Below are 13,698 nucleotides of genomic sequence, written 5' to 3' on the forward strand. Positions count from 1 at the left end.
CATTAAGAAAGTGTACCTGGAAGCCCCATTCTCAGGCTAGCAAACTAAAAGTCTTGACTCTCTTCCTGTGAAGATAAAATTACTTTATTGGAGCACAAATACTTGCAATGAAAGTGGAATGATGGAACTCTGGCCAGAAAGGACAGCCAGAAATATAATTTGTCAAATGATACTACAACATGTCCACTACACATATGTTACCCTGGAAGAGATAAGAGACCCCACAGGGCTTGAACATTTTACTTCCAGAAAAAAAGTGTCAGTTCGCACTTAACATATAATGTTAAGATTTTGTTTCTAATATCTAGGATAGCTGGTGAATGTTCTGATAGTTCACATTTTCAAGACATGTAGCAGTTATTCCTTTAGATTTCATATATTTTCTTTTCAATATTTTAAGAAAAGCTACCTAAAATGTATTTCACATTTTCTGCCTTAGTAAATTGTGTGAAGAAGCATAATTTATCCTCTCTATTGATATAGAAGGAAAATACTTTATTGTTTTATTACCTTATATTTATTTTATTATCAGTGAATTTAACTTGTTCATTAAATATGTATATTTAGTTACATTTATATGTATAAGGACTTACATTATATATACAAATATACACACATATGTATGTGTATATGTGTGTGTATATTGCTGAATCAATTGAAAATAAGCTGTAGATGACTTGACATTTCACCTCTGAATATTTCAATATGTATTTCCTATAAATGAAGACATTCTCTTATATGTCCATAATACCTAACAAAATTAACAATAATTCAATAATGTCTAATAAACATTCAATATTGAATTTTTCCCATTCTGGGATCTAATCGATGTTTACACATCTGCATGTGTTCATTAGGTCTCTTTAATCTCCTTTCATCTGGAACTTGTTGCCCTTCCTTTGTTTCTCATGATGTTTTCAAAGAGGCCAGGCCATTTGTCTTGCACGATGTCTCATATTCTGAATTTGTCTGATTGTTCTCTTATTATTAGATACAATTACAGTTTTTGGAAATAATAGATGATATAGCATACTTTTTTATTGTATCACATCTGAAGACATGCAATAACCAATTATACTACTATTGATGATGCTAAGGTTGTCATTTGGTAATCAAGTGACCACCAAATCTTTTCAGGTAAAGGTACATTTACTGTGGTAATTAGTAATCTGTGGGATGATTCTTTGAGATCACATGAAAATTCTTTTTCCCAACATTTTATTTGTTTTAGCATTCATGTATAATGTTTGCCTGAATTAATCTTTATTATATTAGTTGTTACAATATAAGAAATTCTAGAAATGAAATATATAGTTATTGGAATTAAGAAATTATTACATGAGTGTAACAGGATATTAGACACAGCTGATGAAATGATTAGTGAAGTGGAAGTTCAGCGAGTTAGTAGAAAATATCAGGACTGAAACACATACAAGGAAAAGGAATAAAAGATGAAGAATATAGGAGATGTATGGGACACTGTAAAAGGCCTAATAAGAATGTTAAAATCCCTGGAGGAAAACAGAAATAATTGGGCAAGTAACTATGCTTTTTCAAGCATATGCAATAGTTACCTAAAGTTAAATGACTTTATTAAAAGAATAAAGAATATTCTTGAAAGAATACTGGACTAGAATTTTAAAGTTTCTAGCCTTGGCTTTACTAATGCCTACTCATGGCAAAAACGTCTTTATTCATTAGACATATCATTTAGCTTTGATGGTCTTCAATAGCCTCAGTTTTTTAAATGGTGATTTTAAAAAGCCCATATTGTCTACCTTACAGGATTTCTTTTAAAATAAATCAAATGAATCACATACATAAAAGAACACTGAAAAGTGTAACATTTTCAAATGTAAAGTATTGACATTGACATCCTTCATAGGTGTTAAAATCACTTGTCATTATTGATTCCAAGAAGAAGGGACCCAACAGGAAAAAAATACTTTGTTATTTTATAATTATTGTTCTTCATAGGGAACAAGTCTTAAGTCTTCAGATAACTTACTATGCCAAAATAAAGCCCTTTGTGATTAACAAATTTAATAGAAAAGAGTGACTTAAACATATGTAGATATTGTTCAGTCTGTCCTTGAATAACCTTGTGTTGATTCATATATTTGTCAAGGCATTATTTGGAAAACATCAGAAAACAAACCAACTTTATCAGAACTACAAGACTATTTACAAAATAGTTTGTACACAAGTCCATTCTCTAGAAAAAATTAATGTTATTCATACATTTGCTTCTTTAGTAATGTATCTAACTTTGAAGAGTCAAAGTCATGCATGCATTTAAAGCTACATATACCAAGTTTATATGTTGATAGTTTTTTGTTTTAATTGTTAGGTATTAGGAGTACCTTTGACCATTTTCAAGAAAACAGGCTCCTTAGTGGCTGCAGCAGCAGCTTTAGCATTGCATGCCCATGTCTGTTGTCCATGCTGATAGCCGTGGCTCACGCCCATCTCTGAAGCTTATTTAGGCGGTGCTCTGAGTCCCCCCTCCTCACACACCCCAAAACAATGGTCTCTTGACTCATAGGCAGCTCCAGACGTTTTCCTGGACTCCCTCCCGGCTAGCTGTGGCGCACTAGCCCCCTTCAGGCTGTGTTCACACAGCCAACCCCAGTCCACTCCCTGGGATCCGACCTCCGTATTCCGAACCTCAGCTCCCAGTCCCCACCTGTCCCAACGGGTGAGCAGACAAGCCTCTCGGGCTGGTGAGTGCTGGTCAGCACCGGTCCTCCGTGCGGGAATCTCTCCACTTTGGCTGCACTCTCCTACGTGACTCCGAAGCTTCCCCCAACCCCCACCCCGTTTCCACCAGTGAAGGCGCTTCCTAGTATGTGGAAACTTTTCCTCCTTCACAGCTCCCTCCCAGAGGTGCAGGTCCTGTCCCTCTTCTTTTGTCTTTGTTCTTTTTTCTTTTGCCCTATCCAGGTACATGGGTAGTTTCTTGCCTTTTGTGAAGTCTGAGGTCCTCTGCCAGCGTTCAGTAGGTGTTCTGTAGGAGTTGTTCCACATGTAGATGTATTTTTTAATGTATTTGTGGGGAGGACGGTGATCTCCACATCTTACTCCTCCACCATCTTGAAGGTCCTCCCACTACATGGCCTTTTAAATGAATGAGATAGACTTTTATGTACTTGTACAAACCCTCAGCCCAACTCTATAAAAATGGAAGTTACAAGATACAAACACTAAAGGTCAAAGTATCAATTTCCATCTAATAGAAATCCCAGAAAGAAAAAAATAAGAAAATGGAGAGGAGGGGCTCCCCTGGTAGCGCTGTGGTTAAGAATCCGCCTGCCAATGCAGGGGACCCAGGTTCGAGCCCTGGTCTGGGAAGATCCTGTATGCCGCGGAGCAACTAAGCCTGTGTGCCACAACTACTGAGTCTACGCGCCACGACTACTGAAGCCTGTGCACCTAGAGCCCATGCTCCAAACAAGAGAAGCCACCGCAATGAGAACCCCACTCACCGCAGTGAAGAGTAGTCCCCACTCACCACAACTAGAGAAAGCCCACACGCAGCAACGAAGACCCAACGCAGCCAAAAATTTAAAAAAGGAAAAGATAATGGAGAGGAAAAACTAAAGATATAATAGTCATGAAATCTTCATAACTAAAGAAAAATACATGCCCTCAGGTGAGAAGCCACATAGAGTACAAAGCAGACCAGAAAAGATAAAATAATACATATTTATAAATAGTACAGAAATATTTAAAAACATTAAACACAAAGAGAAATTCTCAACATTTGTAGGGTAAAATGGTAATGTTAAATTTGAATCATTGAGCTGAGGTTCCCAAAGAGCAACATTGGATGTAAAAAGATAAAAGACTAAAGTACTATATAGAGGATAAAGTATGGATTATTTTGTGAATGATGTTGAAATAATTGGTTCACTATACTATGTAAAACACAAAGGAATTATGACTCTTCACAGAAAAAAAGCTCCATGGATCGAAGACATATTGTGAAAAGAAAAGCAGAATTAGTGGAAAGTGTACTCTAACATCTTTTCTCTCTCTATGGAGAATGACTTTAAAATAAGACCAAAAGGCATTAATGAGGTAAAGAAAAATCATGTATAACATTACATCCAAAAAATAAAGATTTCCTCAGACAAGGGCCCCTCAGATAACGTTAGCAGTAAGAGGGTATTTGCAACATCCAAAAGTGACAAAAGGATTAAGATCTGGAATATCAAGGAAGTCTTAAAAATTATCAAGAAAAAAGGAAACCAGTAATAACTTATAATGGAAAATAATATGAAAAAAATTATATATCTGGATCACTTTGCTGTACTTCTGAGACTCACACAATATTGTAAGTCAACTATACTTCAATTCTTTAAAAAAGACTAAAAAAGAATAAGGAAACCACAAAAAATTGAGAAAGGATATGAATAGGCAATTTATAGACACAAACACCATTAAATATACAAAAAGGAAACCAACTTCAGTAGTAATCACAGAAGTGCAAGTAAAAATAACAATGGCTACACTGCATGTTTATCATATTGGCAAAACTTCAAATAATATTAAGTATTGTTGCAGGTTCAGGGAAGCAAAAACCCTGATGCACTATTTTTGGATGTAATCAGTAGCATTCATTTTGGAAATAAAATCTGTTAGTTCAGTAAGGGTATGTACATCTCCTAGAATCAAAAACAAGCTCTAGAGAAACTCTTGTTCAGGTACACAAATAGGCATGAATAAAAATGCTCATTGAAGTACAACAGTAGAAAAACATTGGAAGCAATCTAGGTATCAGTCAATAGAAGACTAGATAACCTAGGTGAGTACTAAAAGAGGATAATTCCAATATATTTATTTTTTAATCCAGTTCCATATGGGCTGAATGAAAAAAGTAAGATATGTAATGCAACACATGTAGTAATATATGAATCTAATATTTATATGAAACTTATGTAATTTATATATACATATATAAGTATATATGCATTATATGAAGCAATACTGTATATTTTACCTTGACACATGTAAAGACATTTATGGAAGTATGAATTGGCAGGACAAAAGTTAAGCACAAAAGGAAAGAAAGCATAAGGGGATGGGATCATGCTGGGAGATGAAGGGTATAAAAATACAAAATAAAAATTTGTCATATACTGACTGATAATATACCAAGGAATATACCTCAATTTAGTTGGATGCACTTGAGATCCTCCTCAAATTATAACATTCCACATGGGCAAGGTCATAGTGAAACAAGCACTCACATATACTGCTATTAGATGATACTTTTCAGGACATAAACTCTAATCTGTGTTTTTTTGGAATGTATAATAAACTAGTCAATTTCTAAGTCTATATTATTTTATAGGAGCAATTTCACCGCTCTTGACTATCAAGGCCACGTTTAACCACCCCAGTCTTAGCCTTTATCTAGTTTGTAAGCTATTTCTCTTTTATTCATTCAACAGATGTTTACCAAACTCCAATTACATTCCACAAACTCTCTTAAAACTCATCCCTGTCCTTTATTGGTTCCCCTTCCACTTCTGCTTGCTCTATTATTTTATTTTTTATAATTTTGATCTACCTCTAAATCTGAAAATCTCTAAAATTAAACCATATTTTTGCCTAAAATACTCTTTAGACTAATCTTCTATTCTTGTACTTCTCTATATTGTCAATTTCCAAATCCAAATCTATTTTTTCATCTGGATATTTACGCTTTCATAACATTCTACTACCTCAAACTCAACATAAATCAGTTGACTCTCATTATCTTCTACCCCGAAACATCTCCCATTGCCAATTATGGTTGGTTTCTCTGGATGCATTGTTATCCCAATTGACCACTTAAATTTAAAAAAAAAAAGATTCATATATTTGTTTTTCTCTTTTCCTTCCCTGATCAATCACATCAACTCCCATAAACTCATATCTGTATTGATTTCCTATTGCTGTTGTAACATATTACTACAAACTTAGTGGCTTAAAACAACTTAAAACAGCAATCAATTATCTTACAGCTTTAGAGGACAAAAGTCTGAAATGGGCTAAAATCAATGTGTCAGTGGGACTGCATTCCTTATGAGAGTTCTAGGGAAGAATTCTTTTTTTTTTTTTTTGCCTTTTCCATCTTCTAGAGGCTACCCACCTTCCTTGGCTCATGGCCTCCTCCCATCTTCAAAGCCTGCAATGACTAGTTGAATCTTTTTTGTGCTGCCATTTCTCTGGTTCTATTTTTTCTGTCTCCTTCTTCCTCGATGACCCTTTGGATTACACTGAACCCACCTGCAAAATCCAGAATAATTTCCTGCATTAGCTGATTAGCAATCTTAATTCCAATCTCAACCTTAATTTCCCCCTCACCATGTAACATTCACAGTCTCTGAGGATTAGGATTTGGACATCTTTGTGGAGCCATTATTCTATCTATCACATCATCTAATCCAAATCAGTTGAAATATCACCTCCCCCATCCTTTTTTTTTTTTTTTTTTTTTTTGCTTTTTTCCCCCTTATTTCATAATTTAGGACAAATCCTATGCAAAATTCTTTTCCTTCCAAGCACTTCTGGGAGTTCCACCAGGTACCTCGCATGTACTTAAACCAAGTCATATTTTTTTAAAGTTTCACCTGTACTGTTATTCCTCTTTTCTTCCTTAGCCTTGTTCATTAAATACAAGCATGTCTTCTGGTTAGTGATGTAGCCTTGGAGGATCACGATCACTGTTCCTAGCCTTGCCCATCATTTCTGCTGATGCTGCAATAGTGGCACTCAAATCCCAGAAGCATCAAATTTTTGAATTGGAGGAAAATGCTTCTTTCCACTTTTTGTGTTATGTTCTACTAAAGGATAACACAGCCAAGTTGCTTGTTCCCATCTTAGAGACTTTTTTAAAAAACTTAGTTTTTACTTTAAAATATAGATCCATAGAGGAGACAAATCTAACTGGCAAAAATGATGTGTACTCAGCATCACTATTCCCCAAGGATGAAAAATGCCTGGTTTTGGTTTGAATATCTACAGATTGAGTCATTGACTTCCTCTTCTCTGAGGTCAAGTTTTCATCCAAGAAGCCTCCTCAGTTAGGCAGGATAGACTCTGGTAGACCTAATCACCATCACACAGACCACATCTATCTTAAACCAATGGTGGAAACAGCTTGCTTAAATGCAATCAGCTACAACCACAGCCTCTCACACCTATTCCTTCTTTACTTTTCCATAATCACTGCTTGCCCTGCAAGGGAGGTTCACGTAGTATTTATGTAATTGCAATAGCCACCACCGTCACCCTATTGTCTATATAATCCTCGCCCATCCAACATGACATCATTGATTAAGATTCCTACATCAGTGCTACTTTTCTATTTGGGGATGTATAGTATTTTTCTGTGACCATTCGAAAAAAAATACAAACAATCTATCATTCAAATAGCTTTCTAATATTTATAATATGACTTCCATTGTTTTGTTTTTAGCTATTGCCTTTCTTCTTCCTAGTCCTTATGTCACACACTTTCTTTTTCAAATTATCAAAGTCACATCATCTTTAAACATCCATCACAAATCCCCACTACCTCTCAATACAGTTGGGAAATTTTCTAGGACAATTTTAAGTCTTTTTAAAAATTCAGTAAATCAGTTGATGCTTAAATGACTGAGTAAGTATGGATTTTGTTTAATAGATGTCAGCTGTTGCTTTATTGTACCTAGGTGAGAAGAGTATCTCTTAAAAATAAAAATTAAACAATTTATGCTAGGGTTAGCATTACTTTGTTATTACCCTCTCGGGCTAGCAGACCATTGATAACAGCCCCAGGTGTTACTCTGTTCTTTCTCTCTAGACTTAAACTCAATAATTCCAGGTTAAGTCTCATCCTGATATCCTCAAAAACCCAATTTGGCAATTCTATTATTTCCTGTCTGTACCCAGTACCGTTAGCAAGTCTCCTTTCCTGAGGCCACTGCCTGCCTTTTTAGAAAAATTCCCTTTTATCAGTGGCTCCAAACTCACAATATTTTTCAGCTGACTCGCCTTCAGTCCTTCTGGAAATGACTGCCGCTCTTTCAGGCTAGATCAAAAATATACGTCTTTAAATTCCAGAGTTTCTCATAAAAAGTCTAGTTCACCATTCATAGCCATACCAGGTCAAATTACTGCCATATGATATTAATAAATCATGAAATTAGTTTATGTGAAGATAATGTGATCACTTTCACTGACAGGGAAAACAGGGACTATAATTCAATACCCAAAAACATTTGAGGAAGGAAGTATTCTTCACGAAGCTTTCTGGTTGAAAAATGCTGCATAATTTCAAAATAGCAGAATCATTTGGGCAACAGAGGAAAAGAGCTTCAAGGGTTCTGAGGTTATGTCTTTACTCTGATGCATTTTTAGAGATCTCTCATGAGGACAAAATAACCCTTAAGGAGGAAAAAAATACCAGTGTTGCTGTAATTTTTGATAAAAGCAAATAGTTCCAACAAAAGAACCGGGATTTAAGACACTGTGTGAGCAGAAAGCCAAAAGATCGGATACTTGGGCACTTAACAAGTTAAACGTGCTGAGAAACTCATTGTTAGTAGCTTGCATGCATTTATTGTCTCTCCTAAGGAGGTTGAAGAGACAAGCATTATGAAAACCAATTTTTTCAAAAAGTGAAATCGTGTCTTGGGGTCTTCATTGGTTATCTCTGACCTGACAGAAAAGAGTTACTGAGCTAAAGTTAAGTCATCTCATCACCATTTCAATTAATTATAAGATACGTGGAGGGTTATGAGGAAGGAACTTAAACTAATGACTCTGCTTCTAACACCATGAAAAACCCTGGATTTACCAGCACTCTTAACACTGGCTGAAATCTCCTCACATATAGTCCTTACCACATGCCTAAGACAAGCAGGGTACAGTACTTCCCACACAAAAATGACTTGTGCAAAAGTTAGAATGGAAGATATCTGAGAACAATCACCTGTGAACAATCTTCATTCTTGTTTTTCTTAATCACTGAACAATTGCAGCATCCTACACTTTCTCCTCTTTTCTTTCCCTGGGCACCTGCACTATTACTGTTTTCAAATGTCTCTTCCTGATCTTTCTCTCTATTAAACAACACAACCTCCACCTTATTCGTTGCCATGCAAGAGTCCTTTCTGTGGATAATGAACTGCCTTGTGTCCTTCTCTTTCAGGACCGCTTCCCCTCCCCTTACCTCCTAGATAATTCTAAAGTTTTCCACATACGTGACGGTGAAAAGAGAGTCTTTGGAAGGAACCATAGGACTAGCCCAAAGCAGCATTTCATAAGTGTAAATTTTCTTTGTCATTTGCTGTTTTATCATTAATGTACAGAAATTTAGCATCCTACTTCAAAATGCATCTGAGTTTCTATTAATCTGAGATGTATGAAATTGTTTGCCAAGCATGGAAATTGATGCTACAGGAAGACAGACCTTGATTAATTGTGACTTTTAGTACTCCCGTAAGCCTCTCTACTGAAAGCTATTCTTTTTCCGATGTCCACAGGAAAGTGGATATATGGAGAGATAGTGGAGGTGACATTCTCCTGATTCCCTCATTCTTCTTCCTGACTTTTACTCTTCCATCTGCCTGTAAAAGTCCATCCTCATTTAAGGCTATTTATTGTACATCATCCCTGTTAAGCTCATTTCATTGAATGTAGACCTTCAGACCTGGCTCACAGTATTTTTCTGCCATACTTCTGCCGTAATTCTAGGAGATTTTAGCATTCATGTAGACAAAGGATGGCATCCTAGTTTCAAATTCCCTAGACCTCTTTCACCTTACCCTTTCCTCCTCTGCATTACAGCGCTCCTCTAAAGAACACATTTTAATAGCTCACTCAGAAATTTCAAAGTTTCATATTCTATACTTTGTAAACAAATTTTTGTTTTTTCACCTCTCTCCTACTATCCTTCCCACCAAATCTGCACAACAATTTCCACAAACCCTCTAGTCCCTGGATCCCATTTTCTTTGGATTTATCGGTTCCATCCTAGGCTAACTTCCTTCCTTACTGAGCTTGGACCTCAGAAGTTCAGCAACTGCAAAACCCAAATCCTGGAGCAGTAACAGTTAATCTTTTTTGTTTCTACATTTTGATAGTTGAGAATACTGGATAAAAATCTTCCAATTCTTTGATTTTGCACTACTATAAATTCATGATTTTCAGCCCTGGCTAGGACCTCAGCATCAACCTCAGTACTCTTACTTTCCTTGACTAGTTCCCTCCAACCTTCCCCTCAAAACACATTCAGAACTTGCACCACTCCCCTCCCTCAAACCTCATCTTCACTCAGACTCGACTCTTTTATTCTCAGCAGATATCAAAGTCTTCTGCTTTATAGTTCATCATGGGGAAAAAAAAGGTTCTCTCTTTACCTCCCTACATCCTTACCAGCAAAATATATTATCCATATGGAAAAGTAGCTAAAAATTATTTTATTCAAAGAAAAAACTACAGTGCAAAATTTAAATCATTTTCAATCATTTGAGAGGTCCTAACCTATTTGATAGCTTAGAATATGAAAATAAACCAGATCTGATCTGAATAATTATAGACAGCAGGTGTTCCAGTCTTTGTATTCCTACCTAGATAGGGGCTGGACCAAAAACTACCTACTTCCCCATTTATTGCTTATAAACTATATGTATACTTTAAATTCTGACACAATGTAATTAGATTTCTAAAATGGAAAACACAGAGAGTGTGCCACTTTTGAGTCGAAAAAGATCGTGCATCTTTGGTCACTGAGATGGCGAGAGAACTGCTGAGACTTCATTCTCTAAAACTCACATCCACAAGGGATTCACTTTCACTTTCATCAAGACAGCAATCTTCTGGTATTGTTGACAACTCAGGAACACCAAAGTTGCTGTCTTGGAGGGTCTGGGCTCTTGCCTATAGACAATCCAAACCAACTTCTTGCAACATTCAAGAGAAAATATCCAGCTAGTCATTTAGAAACTATTTACTTACCTCCAGTAAAAGGACTCAGTATCATTAATCTTTGAATACTTTATAACAAGCTGGAGAAACTGCGATAACTTAATGAATTACGTTTCTACTTCCAGATTGAGAAGACACAAAGTTAATACGGATGGCTTTGCTTTTGCAAAGACTAGTAGAAAATTGCAAGCTTTCAGCTGAGCTTCCAGTTTATCAAGGCTCAATATTTCTTTCCTTTCCGAAATATGAAGAAGTATAATAGTCTTGTGTAAGAAAAAAAAAAGTTTAATACAGCAGTATGTTCCATTTCATAGTTCTAATTTTTCTTCCAAAGTTATTTTTTTCCTTCATTTTCTGTCAGAAGCAGTGCATTTACATTGACTAATCCAGACTACTTCATGAGAAGATGAATCATTGCATTCTTCTTCAACTCTTCTGGCAGCCAGCAAAAACAACAGACTCCAGTGCAAGACAAATTTTAGGTTTCACCTTCATAAAAGCCAAGGATCGGTCCAAAATATTGACAACCAGGATAAAAGTTTATGTGCAAGATTGAAAATAAAAAAGTTGGTTAAATCCCTTAAATCTTGACCTGTCTCTGTCTTTAACACACAATGTTATTGTTCTCAGGGGAAGCCTTCGTCAAGCTCAGTCCTTTTTTGTGGTTGGAATTTCTGTTCCTATTCCAAGTAGAGTTTCAGTAGCTCAGAGAGTTGAACTTATTCCAGCCTGCCAAGACCTATGCCCCCAGATCCTTCACTAGGTGGGAGAGGCAGCATCTGGCCTGGGGAGAGCTGAGCACAGAAGAACACGATGGACTCTTCCCTGGGTCAGTGACCCACCAGCTCAACAGTGTCCCCAACAAGCATCCAACCCTCCACTGCCTCTGCCACCTCCTCCGCAGCCTCAGAGCCCAGCTTCACACCGCTGCCCATGCCCACCCTCCTACTGACAGCATCTCCTCCTGCAGACTCTGGTCTCCCAGCAGCTCTCGGGCCATGCCATGCCATCAGCAGAAGCTGAAGCAAACCTGTTCTTGTTCATCATATTCTTAATTTCCAAAGTTAAAAATTGTTCTTTGATTTTCCCTTTTCTATAAGATCCCGTTTTGGCTTCATAAACAGATAATCTTTTCTTCTATCTTTGATTATATTAACTATGAATTTTTTTGGTTCTCTGTTCCATTGATTGTTTTTGTCCAAGTTTTTTTTTGTTTGTTTTTGTCTCTGCCTCTTGAGTTGTCTTTTCTCAAATGTCCAGTGATTATTGGCATTCCCTTTATATGTAAAAATGAGAAGCTGATTGGAATAAGTGCATTGGTGTGTGTTGGTGGAGGGTAGCAACCTGGCTGTCTAGGATTCTAGGAGCAAAGCAGGAGAAGCAGCCTGCTAGTCCAGTATTTCAATACATAGATGTTTACATAATTCCAATATTCTTAGCTCCAACACTCACCCCTATCTTATCCTGTGTCTGTTGTCTCTGAATCCAGAGCTCCTGAGCTTAGTTTCTCCAGACTAAACCTGTTGCTGCATACGATGGAGGTGGGTAGAGTCGTTCTCTGACTGCTCAGGGAAGTGCAGGGGAGCAGGCAAGTTCAACCAGTTGATGTACAGATATTAAACCAATCATGTTGCCAATCACACCTCAGCCCATGTTCTAGGCATTCTTCAAGGCAAATTAGATAAATTCTTATAGGTACCCCACCTCTTGCAGGTATTTGGATTTCTACTTCTTCTAGTCTGGTAAGTTCATTAAATCTCCTCCATCAGTTTGCTGTCTAAACATTTTTTGAAATCTTTCATCCATGGTTTTCCCTTATGTTGAATTTACCCTTGTGGTTAATACTTTTTTGTTTCTTCACTGATATTTTAATGAAGTTTTTGGAGGGAGAGCTGATGGGCAAGGGTGGTCAATCTGCCAAACTTAACGGGAAGGGTTCAGTAGTTAACTGTTGCTATTTCTAAAACATTGGACAACATCATAAGTGTACATATGGGTGGTTTGGGGGGCAACAGGTAATGCCATATACCATTTGCAACATTAGAATATCCTTTTGACTCTATCTTCAAAGTATGATCAGAATTTGAACTCCCCAATAGCTGTCATCCTAATCCAGTGATATCATTTTATACCAGGACACTACCATCTGTCATGTGGATTGAGATAATGTAGCAAATGAGAAAAGCCAATCTGGATTTATCCTGATGCCTGAAATCTGCCCAATAGCTGACTTCATTCCCATACTATGCCTGCTAGCATTTGGAGGAGAGGTCCTAACTAATGCTTATACTGTTCAATGAGTAGATGCCTAGCAGTCATTTCAAGGAATAGGCTTTCAGTTTCCCCCCAGATTTCAATCTAACCTGACATTCATTTGCCACCTTAATATGTGCTCACCAGCCCCTTAACTCCCATTCATGGCTGCCCTCTGTAGAAGGGGTATAGACCACTGACAACCATGTATTCTATGTCAAGAGAAGGGGGGTGTAGAATATAAAATGGGTAAGCCTCTTTAATACAAGAAAAGATCTTTAATACATGAACCTCCAATGACAAGAACAATCTTGGTTGATGTTTTGTAGTTTTGTCAAAATAAGAGTAGTAAACTTTCATTGAGTAATCAGCCTCCTTGTGCTTATTATGTACATGCAGTTCCTATTTTTGCTTTCAGCAAACCCATAAGAAAAATGTGAACCACATGGTCCTGAGAGGAGGTAGCCGATCCAGTACTAAGAC

The 13,698-nt window shown here is 36.8% G+C and overlaps 1 pseudogene; it reads right to left on the bottom strand.

Moving 5' to 3' along the window:
* Window positions 1-10,699: 10,699 nt before the first annotated feature.
* LOC113621270 (cyclin-G2 pseudogene) lies at window positions 10,700-11,897 on the bottom strand (annotated as a pseudogene).
* Between the last annotated feature and the right edge of the window lie 1,801 nt (window positions 11,898-13,698).

The sequence above is a fragment of the Aethalodelphis obliquidens genome, unplaced genomic scaffold, assembly GCF_003676395.1.
Source record: "Aethalodelphis obliquidens isolate GAN/ISIS:26980383/991018 unplaced genomic scaffold, ASM367639v1 scaffold8, whole genome shotgun sequence".
In the NCBI taxonomy this organism is placed as follows: domain Eukaryota; kingdom Metazoa; phylum Chordata; class Mammalia; order Artiodactyla; family Delphinidae; genus Aethalodelphis; species Aethalodelphis obliquidens.